General features: G+C 37.6%; 1 protein-coding gene across 3 annotated transcripts in view; it reads right to left on the bottom strand.

Annotated features, from left to right (window-relative positions):
- Positions 1–20495, bottom strand: part of LOC100560134 (heparan sulfate glucosamine 3-O-sulfotransferase 1) — a 125489-nt gene that overhangs the window by 99972 nt on the left and 5022 nt on the right. Inside the window, exon 1 of one of the 3 annotated variants that reach the window (XM_003224724.4) lies at positions 11601–11735. The exons of the other annotated variants lie outside the window; for them this stretch is intronic. The gene's annotated coding sequence lies outside the window, so the exon portion shown is untranslated. Of the gene's footprint in view, positions 1–11600; positions 11736–20495 lie in introns of those variants that run through there. 3 annotated transcript variants of the gene reach the window in all.

Here is a 20495-nt window from a genome sequence, read left to right on the forward strand (position 1 = left end):
GGCTCTGCTATATTCTGAATTAGACATTTTTCGGTCCTATCTATCCATCCATCCATCCATCCATCAATCTATCTGAAGTTGACTTGGCCTAGATAGCAGACATAGGTGCTTTTCTTACTGAATCATTAACTATGAATGCTGATTAATTTCTATTTCACTCAAGAATGCAGAGACGCATGTAAAAGAACAGGGGTTTCCCCAAAAGTTAATAAAGCATGCCTAGAAGAAAGCATCTTATTATCTTAGAGGCAGAAAATTTGGGACGAATGGATGTTATGATCAGAGCTTAAGAATGTAAGGGGTTTCAACCAATTTCATACTATTACCGACTGCTTTGCTAATGCGCTCCAACTTACATAGATTTTTACAAAACTACACAAGGTCATTTCTGTTCAATGTTTCAAAGAAAAATACACCTTGGAAAGGCCTTATAAAAACTGTCTTTATATTTTAGTCCTTTTATTAGTTTTTATAAGTAAAAGAGAACAAAAACTGAAAAGAAAAAAATTATTATGAACACACACATCCGTGAAGAGTTGGAAGTGTCATGACAGCCTTTTACATGACCAATTCTTCTATAGATCAGCAATGTAATCCTAACTCAAAGATATGCCCATTTAAGATTAGTCACAAACTTCTTCTGCTAACTGAAATGCCCTTCCGCTAACCGAGCTGCCTTCTGCTGCCTGATGTCAGAGATCTGCCAACAGAGCAATCTACTGGCTGAAGTGTTCTACTGGCTAAAATTTGCCAGCAGAAAAAAACAAAAACAAAAGGGAGCAGAGAAGGAAGGCATGCCAGATTCAACCACTTTCTAACCTAGACATGTAGCCACAATGCTAGTACAACTCTAAATGCTAGTTTTAAATAATACACAATGTCCCTAGAAAGAGATATTGGATATTACTTTAGGACAGCTATGATTGGTAAAAATCAGGTTCAGCTCACCCTAGCCATTTCTGCATGTCTGGATGGCATACTAACAGTGTTTTAGCAGTATCTGTTTATTTAATAATGTTCAAATTCAACAGGTTGGAAGAAATGACCAAGAATCCAAACAGATTAAGTTAATACTAAAACACTACCCTTCTCCAAAAAGCTATAATATATGCATTCTTCAACAAGGCTGCTTTGGACTAGTCTGGAAACTGTTCATTCTTTTTATTCGTAACAAACTTTGACATACCAAACTGTTTCATCCAACTGCTTAACTCCTTTGTTTCTTACAAAGAACTGAGGTTATTTAGGAGGAGATATTAGATGACATTAGATGACATCAATAAAGACTTATTAGGTAACTATCTCAACAGAAGTACAGCATGGAGTTATTTTGCACAACCAGTAATGGTATGCTTGTTGTGATGTCTTACTTAGTTTTTCTCTCCCCTGCTTATTTCCTGGTTTGCTGCTCTTGGGTGGACTGTTCCATTAACTCTTATTTTAGGGGTGGTAGGTTTGGGTAAGATGATTCAGCCCTGCAGCCTGAGAGCTAATCTCTAGAGGTATTTTTCCCTCCAATTTCATTCCAGATCAAACTTCTTAGAGTTAGGTCAGAGAATTGTCTGGGTTCTTTTGGCCTGGCAAACCAAACAGGCAACTTATATCACGCACTTAACTTAACTTATAGTTATCTCACAGCTTGTACTTACCTCATAGCCAGTACTTACCATACCTCATAGTTTATGTACTTACCTACAACATAGATAGTATAGATCATAACTAGTATTTCCATCATAGCTTTGTGTACTTACCTTATAGCTTGTATATACCTCATAGCCTAGTGCATATACCACCACTGCTTGTGCTTACATTATAGAAAGTATTCACCTCACAGCTTGTTCTTACCACAAAGATTAGAGACATATTTCAGTGATTTTTCCTCATATTATTTCAAATACAGTAAAAGTTTTATTTTCTGTGTGATTAAACTCAATCAACAATCTTTGTTTTCTATTATATGTTATTCTGAATCATTATTCAAGAATCCTGCCTGAAATTACCATTGGCTGTGTTCAATAAACATATTTTTGGTTATCTTTAACCAGTTTCAAGAGTGTTTAAGGTACAGTAAAGGGTAAACCAACAGCCGTTGGGTAGCCAGACACATAGCCTTCCTTTTCCTCCAACGTGTCGTCATACTTGTAATATCGTGTCTGTTGCAGTTCGAAGTCTGAATCATAGTAACTTAGCATTTTAAGCTACATTCAGCAGATTTCCCCTTTATTCTACTTGTATTGTGATGCCACACAGCCTTGTATTCTATCATCCCTACAATCCTGTCTAACCTGAACATTGTCTGTCATTGATTTTAGAATTAGAGTGGGCAGGTTGCTGCGCTTTCCGCTCATGTATTTCTATTTTGTTCCTTAGGGGCCACCAATGCATACCTGCATGTATGCAATGATTAAATAAGCTCAAAAGGAATGTGTATGAGTGGGCGACATTGATCAGGATTCTTCATTAGGCTTTGGTTTAAATGACATTTATATATAAACCCAAAAACTGGGGCAAACTTTGGTCTGAAGCCTGGATGTAAATAAATGTGGAGTCGGGGAAAAAATACCTTGTTCCTCTGGAGAAACAGAGTACATTGGTAGAATTATATAAGTACCTGTAATTTTAAATCTGGATTTTGAAAGTGCAAAAACCTTAACTCAATACTATAATGAAGATGTGCTTCTACTTTACTACTATAACAAATCTGATTAATGAATAAGCTTGCACACTATAAAATGTTTTGGGGGTGGGGGTAAAAGTTCAGCACAATTCCTTCTTGAAGAATAGCATCCTTTAATTCTATCCTAACAAAATTCGGCTAGTATTTAACAGTATATACGTATCTGCATATTAAAAAGCGAGATAACCATGTGTTGGATTGATGCCTTTGAGAAAGAGCACTGCTGTAGTATGAATATTCATTGATTAGTTTCTACATTTATTTATATTTTCTGCCACATAATTTTGTAATGAGAGGTTTTCAAAACTTTTTAAAGGACCAGAGTTAGTCGGTTGTTTAGATCCTGGCCTTTATGCTTCAAGGAACAGCTTAGACATCTTAGACAGCTTAGACAGCTTGGAAACAGACAAAAATTATTTGTAATATAAATGTACGGCAGCACAGATGCTGAATTCCACCACTGTGCAATGGGTACTATGGCCTTTATTCATTATTTTCAAAGTGGCCAAATAGTTTTCCACCCAGATCAGTAATAAGAGGGAAGCTGTATATATGGTTGGTAGGGCCACACTTACACAGCCTCTGAGAAAACATGACCACAAGGATGTTTATCCAATAAGGCTCTTCATTAAATATCTTGTTTTTGGCTGTAATAAGAAGACTCCTAACTAGATCGGAGCAGAGGAAGGAAACTTGGGAAAATGATTGCAGCTATGCTGGCTACAACAGGGAGATAGCTCTGAGAGCTATAGATCCCCAAAGGCAATTTTCATGCTCTGCAGTGGATTACAGAATATTGTATCCTATCTCGCACAATGGTCAGCAAGGTGCCAAAGGGTAGGCTTAAACACAATAACCTTTCCAGATATTATATCATAGCAATTGGTACTTACTGGTAAGCCTAATGAAGAGATATGATGAATAAAGCCATCATGAATAGTAGCCAGACAAGCTTATCCCCGAGGGATATATTACCTCTTTTCTGAACTCAGTGAAATTAGTTGACTAAACGGAAGGCACATAAACCATGCACATTAAGTTTGTAGCTTTTCCAATTAATTTAGCTAAATTTTCAACAGATGCTTCTCGGCAACATTTCACTGATCTGCATTATTTTTTTTTAAAAACTTTTATTATTACATCCCTAGGAAGAATGTATGCAACATATATGAATTTCCTTTACCAAGTGCTTCATATTCTTCTTCTGGTCATATCCAGCACCTTTCCAATTAAATACATATTTCATGTTTAAACTTTGCCCTAAGAACTATTACATATTTAACTAAATCTGACAGCCATTTTCCTGAATCTGTTCTTCAGCTCAAAATTTGACTTTGCTGGTCCTCCTAATTTGTATAATTTGTGAAATTTATATTAGGACATCTTCCTTTTAATAGCATAAAACTAATACTATAAGACAGATAAATGCTTCCCTGTGCAACTTCAGTGCTATCTTTTTTACTTACAAAAAGGTTATTGATCCTGTTGTCAGTCACTAAGCTTACTTTTTAGGTTTGATATGCCCCTTTAAGGGGTCACAGTGGCACAGCAGGTTAAATGGCTAAGTTGCAGAACTTGCTGACCGTGCGACGGGGTGAGCTCCTATTGTTAACCTCAGCTTCTGCCAACCTAGCAGTTTGAAAAAATGCAAATGTGAATCGATCAATAAGTACCACTTCGGCAGGAAGGCAACAGTGCTCCATGCAGTCATACCGGCCAAATGAGTTAGGAGACATCTACGGACAACGCTGGCTCTTCAGCTTAGAAATGGAGATAAGCACCACCCGCAGAGTCTGACTTGACTAGACTTAATGTCAAGGGGAAAGTTTTATCTTTACTATATGCCCTTTAAAGAAAAGAAACCCTTCTCTTGGTTTCTAAATGTTACAAATTACCCCGGAATTCTATATTTAAAGTATTAAAATGTCTTCCATTCGAAATGTAAACTTCTGTATCAGAATAAGTTAAGAATATTTTATGTCAGCTACACCAGATATATTGACAAGGAAGAACATCTATAAGGCACAGGGCAGTTAGAATAATCAACAGAAATCATGGCAGAACCTATGAGAGTCAATCCGAGGGGTTATTATATATGTCCCTTGATTGTGGCAAAGTAGAAATGGAGCAAATGGAAGTGGAAGAAAGTATCAGAGCTAGAATGAAAGTAGTATTGGAGCAGAAAGCCAAATGAAGGCTATGTAAAATGAGACTTATAGTGAAATCCTATACTTACAATGGGATTGACTCCCAAAAAATGTGCATAAGATTGTAGTTTCCTTGAGAATGAAGAAAGATAGAGCAAGGAAAGGTTCATAAGTACATCTTGAATAAAATGTAGATATAACTAATCGCTAGATAAAATAAAAACAACTTTGTGAAGCACATTTTTTCATGTAGTCAGACCAGAAGACAACCACTGATAGCAATAACATCCTATCATTTCTAAGACATTATATCATAAGAAAGTAAACCGCCATTATCAGGATGTAATAGCCTCAGGACAGGATTAGTAGGGTTACTAAACTTGCAACCCAGGAGTTAACTGCACTCCAAAAGAAATGACTGAATGGAAAAAAATAAGGAAAGTCACATTGTTTCAGGATTTGTAACTCTTTTTTCTTGATACAGCATAATTATGTTTCAGAGACAGAAATACAATTGCAGTATAAGCTTCTAGTCCAATATGCACTGATACCACCATATTCTGCAAACATATGGCAATATTATAACAGGTGAAGTGACAAGGTTTCCAACTTTCAGCAGGATTCCAAGAAAACAGATTTTGATTTTCCCAAAGGTATAAATGACATTGATGTGACTGCTGGAGAAGTTGACTAGACTCCTTTCAGTTTAGCATTCCAGTGGCAACACATTTACCAAGAATGTATTTAACCTGTTAGCTCAAGTCAGGTTTAAAAATAAATCCCAAGATGAATTTCTGGGAGAGATCAATCAACTGCATGTATGTTACACATGTATTTTAAAAATGTTTTACTATACTTCTTGGTAGTATCTGAGAGAGTTAATACAAAAATGTATCTCAGTGGGCTAAATAAAACCATACTAGGTATTTTTGTATCCCCATTGGCTTTTACTTGATTAAAGGAAACTGTTTCATTATTAGAGCAAAGTACAGCAATCCCTCCAGAATTGAAGGACAATTTTCCAAGTGCATTGGCATGCAGGTATGAGAATGGTATAATATCATTTTCTAAACATCCAGTCATCAAAATTGGATTTTATTGATATTTCAATGAGATTTAGAATGACTAGCTTATCTAGAAAAGATTCAGAATGCAAGGCACTCCTGAAAAAAGACAAGAAAAACAATTCTTCATTATAATCATTTTTCTATACCTATTTTCTTCACAGCAAGAGTATAAAAGTTGTGAAATTTCACTATCAATGACATATCATTAAATTATCCCAACCACAGCTGTGATAAAGAGACATGGATGTAGCAAGCATTCAAATGGCTGTAGTTGATTTTATGAGTAATTTGTATTGGATGTGGCATCATTAAGATTATGATCAGGTACTTTGTAGTTCTCCCTGCAGCACCAAGAAATGGGCCTTGGAGCCATATTCTGGAATATATATCATGATGCTGTAGTGGAGGAGATATGCAAGAAACCATGTATTATATAGGCAGGTTCTTAGTTTACATTAGTGAGTCACATCTGCCTTTTTTCATTTTATGGCTGCTGTAATAAGGTTGATCCCAAGGAACAATAACTCTGTACCACCACAAAACATGATATAATAATGGACATATTTTATATGATAATGAAGGAACACTACTTAGATTGTTTAGTCTGTTGATCAAAATTGTGTGGAAATGGAAATCAAGTCACCTGCAAAAAAGCATAGAAATTCTAAAGCCAATTAGAAAAGTAAAACTGCAGATAGCACCCCTGGTCACAAAGATGTCAAATGTTTGCCATGTATCCCATGGCAAACAGTAGCATGGGAGTAGCAATGGCAGCCACACAGACATGATCCATGCCGCTTTCCATGCAATGATTAAGATCTAAACTCCAACAAGTCAGCATCCTAACCACTACATTTTCCATCCATTTGACACCAAACTCAGTTGTTAGCCCATTCTTTCCCAGTGGCTTCCAAAGCCAAAAATAACAAGTGTAGAGAGAAGCAGTAAGAATGGCAATTAACTACTAGCTCACTTGCTCTCTCACTAGAAAGTCAGACATCTATTGAAGAAGAAACAACAACTGTATTCAACGGCAAATGCAAGAAGGAACTGATTGGCTCTCTAGAGTAGGGAAGCCCTGAGGTAGTCTTGCCTGAGGTCAAACAGTTGCTGAAATAATGTATAACCACTTCAAATGGGAGCAGCCACATACGATTGATGTTTCAAAGGGTAAGAGGACAGGTTCCAATCCCAAGGCAATTTGGTCTAGCTGTGAAGACCAAAGAAGGAAGAGTTTTAATTTTGATGCATATAATATCTTGCTGAATACCTGTAACAGCTTAAGGCTAAGGATCAAAATAAAATATTATTTATTCTGCATTTGGAATAAATGCAATAATCTTCGAGAGTGAGGATTCTAGTGAACATGATGCACAACAACCTTCTTCTCATTAATCTGCAGGATGGTTGCAATCAAGTAGTTGCACAACAATTCCCACTACTTCCCCTTCTGCAAAAATGGGAAGCAAGTTTGGACTCCTTTGGGAGATGTAAGGGAAGCCTTCCCACGAGGGTCAGATCATCAACCTCCCTACTCCACTATCTCCACTAGAATGCCATTGTCTTGAGCAGGAAATTGAAGAGATAGATGAAATAGCGGAAACCAGTACTTAAAGAAAGTTTGTGAACATTTGCGAAGTGACACCCAAGTCTTTTCCTTATATTTTTTCTCTCTTGAGAAAGGCCATGTTAGGGAGCACTGCATATTGCTATTGAAATACACTGTCAGGGATTACCAGCAATGCTCAGAAGATATATGAGGGTGGCATTCTAGTGGCTGTTCTTTGTGAGCGGGGGTGGGGGGGGGTGAAGAGAGAGATCAGTGTAGCCCAATATTACTGAGCCCTATCAAGAACATAAAGATCATAACTCATCCTAAGAAACTTTTTCACATGCCCAGATAAACTGCTAAAAATACAGAATGAAAACAACAGCATTTACTTTTATCAAATGGAGCATTGTCAAGATGTATTCATATGGTTTGGGAAAGAAACACTATTCTAGTTTTGGGAAATAAAGATCAAAGACTGGCAGTTACTTTGTTCTATACTGTAAGGGATGTTTCAGTTCAGACTTGATTGCCATGCTGACAACCTCACAGTCATTTCCTCCAAATTCTGAATGTTTCAACGTTCCAAAGAGATTTGTCTGCTGTAAAGAACAAACACTGCAGCAGACTTTGTTCTCCCCAAAGGACAATCTATGCATTGGTTTCCAGACATTTAAACAAAATGATCTCGATATAAAGAACCTAATACCCTCTCCCAGCTTATTCATAAAGCAAATTCACAGACTTGGAGAAATGTATCTTCAAATAATAATTCCTGGGCCAATAACGCTGTCTATCATTCTTTTCTTTTAAAACCAGAATACACAAGGAAATAGTAATAACCCTTAAGTGAAATGGAAACAACCATTAAGATCCATCTACTCTCACAATATTCTGGAAGGCTTATATGGCACTTTTATTTAAACAATTTTCTCATCAAAAGGAAATTGGACTGAGACTTGCTCTTAATCATAAAACTCCTTCTTTCAATGTGACAACCCATAGAAGCTTGCCTCAGAGGCCACATGTCCCCATATTCCCTTACCAATCTTTTTAAACATATGTGTATAGAATTGAAAATCAATTACACTAGTTGTTGGGCATACAACAAAGGCAAATGCCAGTTTCTATTCAACAGAGAAAAACTGTATGCAAAATCATGGGTACAATTGGAAAATGTGCACACAAACCAATACATACCGTAGTTTTGTTCAACAGGAAAAAATGCAGACAATGGTGTACAGCAGGGTTAGCTGTACACCTTTCTATCTGTACACCTTTCAAAAATGCACACAGAAACCCATGGATTACTATATGGGAAAGAGGGAAGGCTTGCAGTACAATAAAGAACTGAGACAGAAAGAGGTACTGGTTGGATGATGAGAAATGAAATAATAGACTTTCACTTCCCTAGTGCTAACACATTCAGATAAACAACTGTGTGTAAGGAAATCTTCATGCAAATGTTTAAAATTAAAACCTAAACTTTTGAAAGTGAATTATCAGGGGGAAATAGTGTATAGAAAGGAAGCAGATGGAATGATTATACAAATGCACTAAACCAAAGATAAGTGAAAGTAAGCAATGGTATTTAAAAGGAATTACCATCTATCTTGTTGCCGCTTAGTTCTAAACAAACATATGTGACAAACTGTAACCTTTGAAAACAGTTTATGATAAACAGCTAAGAACTATAAATAGAAGGGCAGATTGGTGAAATTACTGTCTTAATGTCCTTTTCTTTTTTATAATTAATATCGATAGAATTGTCCCCCTTGTGGATCCTTTTGAAAAATACGTAGATTACACTATTTCCCCATATTTTCTTTATAAATCATTAGCACCTTTTCTTTCCAATTCATATTCATATATATATTTATATTTATCTATTATCTTTAAATATCCTCAAGAAATTGTAATTTCCTGCTTGCAATTCTAATAATATTAATTTGTATTTCCTTACATAACAAAAAGTAGCCTTCCCACAATACACTATTGTTGACCAGCTCTCCCCATAATTTGAAAAATGCCATACATACTTGTGTATAAGTTGACGTTATGTATAAGTCAAGAGTAGTTTTTGGGGGGGAGATTTATAGATTTTTATATAAGACAGGAAAGCCTAGTGCCACCTCAGAGGATCATATATCATTTCCCCATCCTGGTTTTCCAAAAGACCAAACATGCTAACACAGCAGAAAAAGTAGAGGGGACTGGAGCTTCTCTTAGGTTCTTTCAAGATGGACTAAGCTCACGTCTTTCATCACTCAACTCAAAGAAGGGAATGGTCCCCCTTTTTAATAAAATATAGTACCTACAAAGTATAGTACCCGTGGATAAGTTGACCCAGACTTTGGGGTTGGTTTTGTAATATTTCTAGACTTATACATAAGTATACACAGTAGTCAGATTGCCCTGGGTTAATAAACGTTAAGCCTGAATCTTTCTCAGGAAACTACTAAAGGACTACATCCTGCCCCCATCTGATAAAATATTCCAATATAGAAAACTATAAGACAACTACTAAACTTCAGTCAAATGTGTTGAGGGGGTTTGTACTACAGTGTTCCCTCACTTATCGCTGGGGTTAGGTTCCAGGACCACCCGCAATAAGTGAAAATCCGCAAAGTAGGGACACTATATTTATTTTAATATTTATACATTATTTTAGTAGTTATACACTATTTTAAGTCTTTATCAACCAATCGTATGTTGATAAATTGCCTCCTTCTCCCATCGCTGCTTTGGCTCCTTTTCTCTCCCTTCGGCTTCTCCTTTCCTTAGGCTGTAAATTGTAATTTTTTATGATTTATAATAGTCTTTTAGAGTTTATTGAAAAACCGCGAAACAGCGAATCTGCAAAAAGTGAACCGTGAAGTAGTGAGAGAACACTGTACATGCTTTTTTTTTTTTTTTAAAAAAAAGATGGTCACTAAAATATTTATTGAAAAGGGGGATTTAACCTGCAGAGATACCTGGATCCTTACTGAGGGGATCACACATTTGCTGTGTGTCAGTTAAACAGGTGTACACATTTTTCTACAAGAGAAGTCATTGCAGTTTGTAAGGAAGTTAATAAGAGCTTGAGGGTTAGAAAATGTGCAGTTTGATTTTTGGTGTCAGTGGCTAAAAATGAGATCAATCATACTCCTGGCAATATTTTTTTTTTAAAAAAAACGGAAAGAACTTGAAATAATAGATGCAGTAATTTTATGGAAGGGGAGACTTCAAATGGGGTGGGATGAATACTCTTCTCATTTATTTTGGCCTTTTTTCTGAAAATATTTGAGTATGGAGGTGTCCCTAAACCTGCAATACATCAAATATGAGTGAAAAATAGTTTAGGGCTTTTTGTCAGTGTTGCTAAAGTTACAGAAAGTGCAACAGAATGAGAAAGATGCATACACAGCACTACAGGGCATTCAGTACAGTAGAGTCTCACTTATCCAGCACTTGCTTATCCAACTTTCTGGATTATCCAATGCATTTTTGTAGTCAATGTTTTCAATACACCGTGATATTTTGGTGCTAAATTCATAAATACAGTAATTACTACATAGCATTACTGCGTATTGAACTACTTTTTCTATCAAATTTGTTGTATAACATGATGTTTTGGTGCTTAATTTGTAAAATCATAACCTAATTTGATATTTAATAGGCTTTTCCTTAATCTCTCCTTATTATCCAACATATTCGCTTATCCAACGTTCTGCCGGCCCGTTTATGTTGGATAAGTGAGACTCTACTGTATTTCTAAAAGGCACACAGTGATATACTCTCCCAGACTCCTTAAAAGTACTTCACATTCCTGGTACAGAAAAAATTGGGAGAACTTAATTATATCTACAATATATTACTTCACTTTACCAAATCAGAGGGCTGCATCTACACTGCCATTGAATCCAGTGTAGGGAATATCCTAGAATATCTACATGACACGCCTTAAACCAGGGTAAACCAATTAATCCTTCTTGACCCAGAGTTAAAAAAACACTGGCAAAGGTCCAAATCATCCAGGGAGATTCAGACTTTTGCCTGCGTTTTGGCAAAGGAGACTGCAATCTCAGATCCCAGGAGGTGGGATGGCAGTGCCTTTTTCTCCTCCAACACCCCTATTCCTGCAAAAAATAAATAAATGACAGAATATCCTTTCTTACCATTTGTGCAGGCCACGTACTTCCAGATTCAAAATAATCTTGGAGACAATAGAGCTTTGTAGGAGGGGAGAGAGCTTACTGCTCCCAGTTTCTGCCAAAATGACACCGAAGAAGTACAGCCCCTGCAGTGATATAAGGGATGCTCTTATGTAGTTTGTTTGTGGGAATAGTAGAGCAGGGAGGGTGGGAGATGGAAGTGACTTGGGGCACTCTGGTGTCGCTTCCATGCAACTTGGAACCCGCATTTTTACATATTTTGTGGCTATGTGAAAGAGCTTTTAGATGAGCATTATACTCAGGAGGGACTACAAATATTATTTGGATCAAGGCCCTATGGCAGGTGTTCAAATCTTTATGCCCACATCAGTTCCTTAACTTAATATTACCTTCCCTAAAGTAGCTATGAAGGCATTTTCACTCTTCATATGAGAGGGAGGGCATTGTTGCATTACAAAGCAAGACCTCTAATCTCTGTGTTGCTCACCACACTTCTATGTCACACTTTAGCTGAAATATCATCTTATGAGAAAAGTAGGATATAAATTCAGTGTATGTATGAATGAATAATACTACATGTAGGTTTAGCTCCACATCTGCAGTTTCTCATCTTCCTACAACAAAGCAACTGCCAATCCTTCAGATGGGTCTGCTGCTGTGACTTACAGGTGGGGAAATGGACCTTAGAAAAGGAGCTATCTCAGGCATGCTGGGAGGTGGGTTGAATTGAAAGTGCTACTCTCATATGGAACATGGTCACCTTTTTGCCTCCCTTAAGAACTCTGAATTGACTTCTGCTCTCTTGCTCTTTCTCTGATAAAAAGGAACAGCATTATCTTCCAGGGATTAAAATTGCTGGATATGGAAAGTTTTTCCATATTCTTAACCAGACAGTTAGCTAAAAAATTCAGATGGGATTTTTACATCAAAGTGAGTGAAATGGTCCAAAAAGGAACTTATGTTCACATAAGTTTCACCTATGCACATGTAAGTCAGGAACAGTATATGTCTTTGAGGGAACTGAATTGAGTACTTAAAAATGGCACGGATGTAACAAAGTTTGAAAATTTTTCTGTACCTGGTTTGAAAATGTTATTTCCTGTTTAACTGTGTGGTACATTCTTTGAAAGTAGTTCTAGAAACTTCATTTTAGTGGCTGCCACAAACTATGTTGAATTGGTTGAGAATCTATGAAATATTCATTGAAAAACTATAGCAAAGTGTGCTGCAGGATGTCCCGCAAAAACAAAATTTTGGCAGTTTAATAAACTTTTCCCATGTTTTATGACAGTACCAATTAGGAAATTATATTTATAACTCAGGAACAAAACTTGTGTTACGTAGTGTCATTTGCCTCTAGGGCAGTGGTTCTCAACCTGGAGTCCCCAGATGTTTTTGGCCTTCAACTTCTAGAAATCCTAACAGATGGTAAAATGGCTGGGATTTCTGGGAGTTGTAGGCCAAAAACCTCTGGGGACCCCAGGTTGAGAACCACTGCTCTAGGATAAGGTCACTTCCTTGTGTTTCATGACAACAACAGGGCTTCATTTAGCTTCAGGCCAGTATGTTTCAACTGTAATCAGTATGCACAATTGTTCAGGAATTATATGAATCAAAACATGAGAAGTTTTGAGCAAGCCCCTTTTCCTTGGTGATTTTAACCACTTCTTTAAAATTGTCTATCATAACTTTTATTTTCACTGCAAGAAAAAACACTTGAGGTGATAAATCCAACAATAAAACTATATTACTGCAGCTCTCGTCAGACTATAGATTACATGGTTCAAAATGTGCATCAGAGTTGAACTGTATTTCATTTTGACATCACAGTTTTTTTCAAAAACATTAAAATAGCTATGTTACTGTAGATAGAGTAACACAGTAAACACATTAACAAGGAGATCTTCAAAAGGTTCTTCCCCATACTACAAACCATATCTTGCACACTCATGTCATGGTAGGTGCCAACAGTATATGTCCCAGTCATCTGATCCCTGATGAATTTCCAGGACAACAACAAAAAATTGTGGCCAGTGGGTTCAACTATGGTACCAGTCCCTGTTGTTGTTGATGATGTTGTTGCTGCTGCTGCTGTTGTTGTTGCTGTATGCCTTAAAGGTATTTCCAACTTATGGCAACTGCAAGGTAAATAAATCATAGGGTTTTCTGGGATTGACAGTGTATAACTTGCCAAAGGTCATACGGCGTGTTTCCATGATCAATCCGGGAACTGAACCCTGATCTCCATATTTTTAGTCCAGTGCTCACTATACCATGCTGGTCCGCTATAAAAGAATTGCCAGTCCACCACATAAATTAACCTGAGAAGGGTTGATATATTCCTTCCATCTATGAAACTTGTGTCTTATAAACAAATCAACATCATGAATAATGTGCAACTAAGTAGCATTTCAACTTCTATATGGACTACAAGTTTCCCTTTCCTTCTACAAAAGCTGTTTCCCCCCACTTAAATTGTTCAGGATACTGTTCACATAATCTTTTATACAGCCCAGATAGATCCCGGAGATGTCAATGCCTTGGTCCTTTCATTATAGGCTGCTACTTCCCGATGGATGTCAGGTGGTGCAATACCGGTTAAACAGTATAATTTCTCCAGCGGTGTAGGGCGTAAACAACCTGTGATAATGTGGCATGTCTCATTAAGAGTCACATCCACTTTTTTAACATGGTGAGATGTTTACTACACTGGACATGTATATTCAACAGTAGAGTAGCAAAACGCAAGGGCAGATGTCTTTATTGTGTTGTGCCAGTCAGCTTTCGTATGATGTTATTTCTAGCACCCACTTTTTTGCTTTATGTTCAGGCAGTGCTTTATGTTCAGGCAGTGCTTTATGTTCAGTCAGAGCATGGTCCAGAGTAACTCCCAGGTATTGTGGTGTGCTGTAGTGCTCCAGTGGGATTCCTTCCCAGGTAATCTTCAGAGCTTGAGGTGCTTGTCTGTTCTTAAGATGAAAAGCCCTTATCTGTGTTTTAAATGGATTAGGAATATACTGGTTTGCCATGTAATAGGCAGTAAGAGCACCTAAAGCTTCAGAGAGCTTCTGTTCAACCATTTCAATGCTCCCTGATTGAGCAGTGTTGGCATGATCATCAGCATAGATAAAACTCTCAGTCCCTTCTGGCAGTGGCTGGTTATTTGTGTAATTATTGAACACTTATGGAGCAAGCACGCCCCCCTGAAGCAGGTCGTTCTTCTGTTTCCACCATCTGCTTCTCTGACACTGGAACTCAACAAAAAGCAGATTTCCTATGAAGTGGGTGAGGTGGTAGTCCTTTCTGATACTGTAAGTTTTTCTCAGGAGAAGGCAATGATTTACAGTATCATATGCTGCTGACAGGTCTATGAAGACAGCTCCTTTAATCTGCTGCCTTTCAAAACCATATTCTATGTGCTATGTCAGGTTCAACACTTGTGATGTGCAACTTTTCCCTTTCCCGAAACCAGCTTGCTGTGGGATCATAAATGAGTCTATTGTTTCCATAATTCTGTGCAGGATAAGTCTCTCCAGAACTTTGCAAAGATGGCACAACAAGGATATTGGTCTATTGCTTTTTGGATTATTACGGACTTTAGGGGGATTAGGTGTCAAAGGGAAAATGAATTAGAAATTTTCATTCCCTCAAAACTTCCTTATACCTACTTTTCCTAGGGTCCAAGCCATAATTTCTCCTCCTGTTTTATCAGATATGGTGCAAGTCCTCTTGTAAATACAAATTTTCCCCATACGTAGAATAACACTAATCCTACATCCACACAGCTAAAATATTGGACAAGACCATTGTTCAGTTAGAGTCAAAACATGGCTTTGGTTGCAGAGTTAGTGGAAGAATTACAGCTTGAGAATACATAGGCCTATCCCATACCCATAATCATTTTTATGCCTTATCCAGAGTACCATATGTAATAGCAGACGGTTGATGGATTTTTCTAAACAACTGCCACATAGTCTTTACATGCCTACCACAAGTCAAGAAAAAATACTACTGAACAATACATTGTAAAATTTATAAAATCTGAATACATCTATTTTGTTTCTGCAAATTAGTCTGATTCTATAACTCATGTTATTTAAGGAATTTCAGCTTTTTTAAAAAGCACAGCAATAATGTGACTGAGTCCCCATCTACACTGCCATATGAAACTGCTATGTATGAGCTCATAGTCCAATTCAAATTAGATAATCTGAATTCTCTGATATGATAATCTGGATTATATGGCAGTGTATATCCCAAGATCTGATCCCAGATTATCTTCTTATCCCAGATTATCTGGCAGTTCAGATTCATATAATCCAGTTCAAAGCAGATAACTTGGGATCATATTTTGGGAGTGTAGATCCAGCCTAAGAAGAATGGACGCAAGTAAAGAACGAAGTGTTCCGCCAATACAAGCAGCCACTCACCCCTTTTACAGTGTACTAAAAACTGAGAGGTTAAAACAACCTGCTTCATCTCGGGTTGTATTCCCCACCCCCAACCTAAATCCTAGGCTTTTCTGGGAGGGTGGCTAAATGGCAACGTGGGTTGAACAAAAATTGACCTGAGATGCCATCTAGCCCCCCATTCCACCCCCCCCCCAAACATAACGGAGGGGCCTACCAGCAATGCAGGCCTCTCTTTACAGCCTTCTCACACCCTAAAAAAGGATGTGTCAAGAGGTGGGGAGGGGGGGGGGAGAGGGAAATCACCTCCTGACATGCCATTTTATCGCACCAGGAGGAGGGCAAATTTGGGGGCCAAAATGGGGGCTGGAGGGGAAGGGATGGTTGCCATCCCACTCCTTTGGGCTTTTTGGAGCCAAAAGAAGCAGCATGGCTGTGGGGACTGACCCACAGTGTCCTCACTTTTAAAGACCCGGACCTTAGCTTAAAGTCCGGATCTTTAGAGGTGTTTAATTAATGTGGAGTAAACCAGAAAAGCCCAGTTTACTCTGCATTCATTCACCTTTACCTGAGGTGTCGTTTGAATGCCTCAGGTAAAAAGTGAGACAGTCCTGCGTTTTGGGCCTGTCTGGAAGGGCCCTGGTTGTACATTGCCCTATATCCTAGGTTGTGATCCCAGATTATCTGCTTTGAACTGGATTATGAGTCTACACTACCAGATAATCTGGGATAATCAGATAACCTGGGATCACCTCCTGGGATATAGGGCACTGTAGATCCAACTCAACAGCCAAGGAAACAGTGGCTGTGTGAGTGGGATACTAAGTCCAATCCAATCTCAATTTCTTGTCATTTTAAAGATGTAATCAACTAGTTTGAAATCATATAGACTCTTTCAAATGCTTTGACTACTTATTGTATCTTTGTTCTTACTAATCCAGTACAATGATCAGCCTGTTTCCATCTTTGTGAGCAAACTATATCATACAATCAGAAGCTAGGAGTTGTACTGGCAGAAAGTAAGAAGTTATGGTACATTAAATCTTTCTGGAGATGTATTAAGGGATTTTTGACCTTCAATGTTGCTCTTCATAAATTGTGGGTATCTATACACTTGCACACACTAAACATTTCCAAATTTGTTTTATACACAAATGAAAAACTCCATATGATTTAACTACTTATGGACCTGGCATATTTTAAATGTAATGTTTGGTGCTGTGAACAATTTAGTCTTGCATCATGTTTTTACATGCTTGTTCCAGTGTGTAAAGATAATAAAAAGAAAGGCTATCAAATAATAAATAAGTCAGCTAAGCAAGCCTGACCTGTCAGGATTGCATTCTGAAGACAGATGATGCCATCGAGTAAGGTTGTATGCACACAATATTTTAAAAATATAGGAATGCAGCTGACCTTTGAGAAATATCTTTCTGACATGTTAATCTCTAAACATACTGGTATAGAATTTATGATGTCAAGTATTAGTGCATGATACACAATCCAAAAACAAACTATTGAGAGTATGTTCACATCAACACCAATATGGACCAGCAGTCATAAAGTGAATTGTGTGTCATTTACAGTGTGTTGAGCAATGCTGAAATCAATTTTGCCCTGCTCAGTTTCTTTCAGACCTGGGGTCCTCAGATGTTTTTGGCTTTCAACTCCCAGAAATACTAACAGCTGGTAAACTGCCTGGGATTTTTGGGAGTTGTAGACCAAAACATCTGGGGACCCCAGGTTGAGAACCACTGTTTTAGACCATGTGTCATCAAGAAACATGCAGCTCTATGCTTTTAAGATTTAGAAAGATTTAGAAAGACTTCAATTTGCTGCAAGAACTGAAAAAGTACATGGGAATGTCTTTGACTCACATTATATGAAACATTGGGCATACCATTTTACACAACAGTGATGATATGGATTGAGCAATGAGAGTTAAAGGAGTACATGAAAGATTACTCTGTTCATACTAGGATATGAGAGAAAGCAGGGAAACCACACACATACGAATACACATAACAGTTTTACTTTTGACAATTTTTTTTTAAAAAACCAACTAGATTCCAGTGGTAAGAACCACAAAGCCTTCAAAATGCGTTTGGATTGAAACTTACAGCATTTCTAACCTGCAGTCCAACTTGAAGGGTTGCATGATTCCCATCTTTTGAGTTTTAGTAACAGCAACACAAAAGCTAAATAAATAAGATTTCTGCTTTCCTTTATGTACTAGTCATCTGCCACTTTTCCCATCTATATGAATGGCAGAGCATGTGTAGAAGAGCGTATGATTCATTGTACACTACCAACTACATTCCAATCTGTTGCAAGTCTCAGTACCTCCACACTTCTCAAACTTTGTCATAGCATTTTTCTCCAAAGACAAGAAATGTAATGCTGGATCCTTTCCCATTTATAATACATTTAAAAAATATAAATTGAGAGTACTTATCCTATACATTAGGACAGAGAAATCAGCAAAAAGAAAGAAAGAAGGGAAGGTTCCTTCCCTGTGTGAAGGGAAGGAACCTTGTGATGGGGAAAAAACCCAAGAATGTATAAACATAGACTTTGTACTGTTTTCCCAATGTATTCTTAATACTTCTGAACATTATAATAAATGTGAAAGCTAAAATGCCAAACCATGTCAAAATTATTAGAATAATGGAGAAGGACAGAAGAGACCCTACCTTGTATTCTACATAATTTAGGCTGGATCTACACTGCCATATAATCCAGTTTCTCATCCCAGGTTATCTGCTTTGAACTGGATTATATGGTAGTGTAGATCCAGTCTTAATCATGACACATCACAGAACAAGGTGGAGGAAGAACAAGAAGAAACTTTCACTTCTCGGGTTGTCCCCTGCATGATTTAAAAGCATTGAGTGTATTGTGTACTGCAGTAGTCCTGACTGCCAAAAAACCCAAAACAAAACAAAACAAAAATAACAGTGGAACACAGTGATGTCAAAAGCATGAGATCTGCATCAAAACAGACAAGCAAATTTCACATCTGCTGTACACCACGTGATTCACCATATTGTTCCAATGCTCCAAACTGTGCAATTGTCAGATAATAGTGCCTATTTATTATTAGTGACAAACAAAGCACAAATCCTACAGAGCCACCACCTGCTAAATCGTTTTCTTTTTAATTAGCATTGCCCAAATGAGGTCACACTAGTAAGATGCACACTGCAACATCCAGCCCTGTTTCCAATCCCCAAGGAACCACCTTCTTCACAAATTCTTCACCTTTTTGGCAGAAAAATACACATTAGAGGGATTCAGTAAGGAGCTAACAATACCTCATCACACATAGGATTTTTTAAAGTAGCAACACAAAGCAAATAAAGTGTAAGACAAGCAAAGATCTTCAGAACAAGTTTAAAGGTATTCCTAATCCTAGATTATTACAATTTTTCAGAGTGAAACATCTCTCTTATTAAACAGAATCATTACAATTTAACATCAAAACTGAAATAACAGTAGAAATATAGTAATGATGATTGTTGTCATTGTTCTGTACCTTCAAGTCATTTCCAGGTAATGCTGATTTCAAGGTAACTCTATCATGGGGTTTACTTAACAAGATTTGTTCAGAGGACAGTTACTTTTGCCTTCCTTTGCGGCTGAAAGGCAATGGCTTGCCCAAGGTCATCTAGTGAAATGAGCAAAGATTCGAATCCTGGTCTTTGGAGTTATGTTCTGAAAACCAGGATTCACTTGAAAAGGCATATGACATGCCATTTGGACCTTAAGAGAGAGACTCAGAAACATCATCAATGGCTACATCACACAAAGCATTAACACATCAATTGCTAATCCAGATTAAAGCTACTGAGAATTTATTAGGAAGGAAGAACTGGATTTTGAGCCAGCATGATGTAGGCTTGAGCACTGGGCTGTGACTTTGGGAAGAAGAATTTGAATCTCTGTTCAGCCATGGAGACCCACTAGGTGACCTTGGGCAAATCACAGTCTCTCAGCCTCAGAAGAAGACAAAGGCAAAAGCCCCTCTAACAAATCTTGCCAGTTTACATTAGGATTGCCACAAACTGAAAATTACTTGAAAGCACACAACGAGAACTCACAAAATAGCACAATATTGGGTTATCGCTGTTTTCACGAATGCCATCACAAATAATGACGAAAACATGCAGCAGGGAGAACTGCATTTTCCTAGGTGCAAAATACAGCACACGCATTGGGGATGGGGACACACCTGACTTCCCAGTGGAAATAGGTGGCAACAACACATAAAATGCACAAACAGCCACTTGGGAAAGCTGTTTGGGAAAACTAGTTGCATTTTAGCCTCTAAATGGATATGAACATAAACAACCAGGTACTGCCTAAGCATGCCCACATTAAAGGTACATTTGTTACTGTCTGATACATGTTGCTGTCTGGCACTGTCCACTTTGACTTAAGGCTGAAGTCTATTGAGTATATAAAGAATTTGCCTTCAAGAAAATACAGT

The sequence above is a fragment of the Anolis carolinensis genome, chromosome 3, assembly GCF_035594765.1.
Source record: "Anolis carolinensis isolate JA03-04 chromosome 3, rAnoCar3.1.pri, whole genome shotgun sequence".
Lineage (NCBI taxonomy): Eukaryota > Metazoa > Chordata > Lepidosauria > Squamata > Dactyloidae > Anolis > Anolis carolinensis.